We start from the raw sequence: 1,129 nt of genomic DNA, 5'->3' as shown, positions 1-1,129 counted from the left end.
GTTGTGGTGCGGTTGTTCTCGCTAGGGGTGAATCGGTGATGGCGACGATAGGTTGAGGTACTAACCGGTTGTTCCAGCGATACCCACCATGCCGACGAAACTGAACGGCATCTGGGTGTGAAGCGATACGCGGCGGTGGCTGGGTGGGACCGTCCCCGGCCGGTGAGGGGGCGCCTCCCGGCGTGCTGGCCGCGCGGTGCGTGGGCGCACGCGCTACAGCCGGCTGGTGGGGGCGGCCAGTGGCAGGCGCGCCGGCCGACGGACGCGGCAGGCGTCGCAGCTGCGCGCCGGCGCACCCTGCGCGCGGCGCCGTGCGGCCAAAGTAGGTCCTCGCGGGCCCGGTGCGAAGCGCGGTGGACATCTTCAGTGTGCTGGTCCGATTGAGGACTGTGTGCGTTGAGGATGCGCCGCCGCCCGGCGCTCGGCGCCGCGACGCCGTCTGCTGCTCGGTCGCCCCAGCGGTTCTCGCTGGTGGTTTGTATCGCAGCTGTGCGGATGTGTTGGCGCGTGCGCTGTGCTGGAGAGTTCGCTTCGGCACCCAAGTGGGGCTTTTGTCCTTCTGTGGCGCTGGCGTTGGAGCTGCCGGTCACCGTAGGTGGCGCGTGTTGTCTCCCGCCGGCAATGCCACGACAGCACGCTCCCGGGCCTCTGTCGGCAGCGGCAAGCTCAGTTGGGAGCACGGGTGGTCGCACCGAAAGCGTCTACTCGCCTAACTCCGGGCGATTGCGCCTCTCTCGAACCCGACCAAGTACTTGGGACGGCGCTGCGCGCCGCCGGGACCTGAGAGGGTTTCGAGGTGTATTGTGCAGGGGAGCTCAGCCTCCTCCTGTTTGCAGAATGATTGAGCGGACGCTTGCGTGTTCGCGCGGGCCCCCGGGACACACTCCCGGGCGGCCGGCTGCTCAGCTCTAGTTGACGCAGCTCCCTGGTTGATCCTGCCAGTAGTCATATGCTTGTCTCAAAGATTAAGCCATGCATGTCTCAGTACAAGCCGCATTAAGGTGAAACCGCGAATGGCTCATTAAATCAGTTATGGTTCCTTAGATCGTACCCACGTTACTTGGATAACTGTGGTAATTCTAGAGCTAATACATGCAAACAGAGTCCCGACCAGAGATGGAAGGGACGC

The 1,129-nt window shown here is 64.3% G+C and overlaps 1 non-coding gene across 1 annotated transcript in view; it reads left to right on the top strand.

The window, feature by feature from the left end:
- Positions 1 to 922: 922 nt before the first annotated feature.
- LOC124731287 overlaps positions 923 to 1,129 on the top strand; it is a 1,908-nt gene continuing 1,701 nt past the window's right edge. The window contains exon 1 of the ribosomal RNA XR_007008248.1: positions 923 to 1,129. This exon is cut by the window's right edge and continues 1,701 nt beyond it. This is a non-coding gene — a ribosomal RNA (small subunit ribosomal RNA).

This window comes from Schistocerca piceifrons, unplaced genomic scaffold, assembly GCF_021461385.2.
Source record: "Schistocerca piceifrons isolate TAMUIC-IGC-003096 unplaced genomic scaffold, iqSchPice1.1 HiC_scaffold_1278, whole genome shotgun sequence".
Classification (NCBI taxonomy): Eukaryota; Metazoa; Arthropoda; class Insecta; order Orthoptera; family Acrididae; genus Schistocerca; species Schistocerca piceifrons.
The sequence above is the reverse complement of the archived record's forward strand: the minus strand, read 5'-3'. Positions and strand labels throughout refer to the sequence as shown.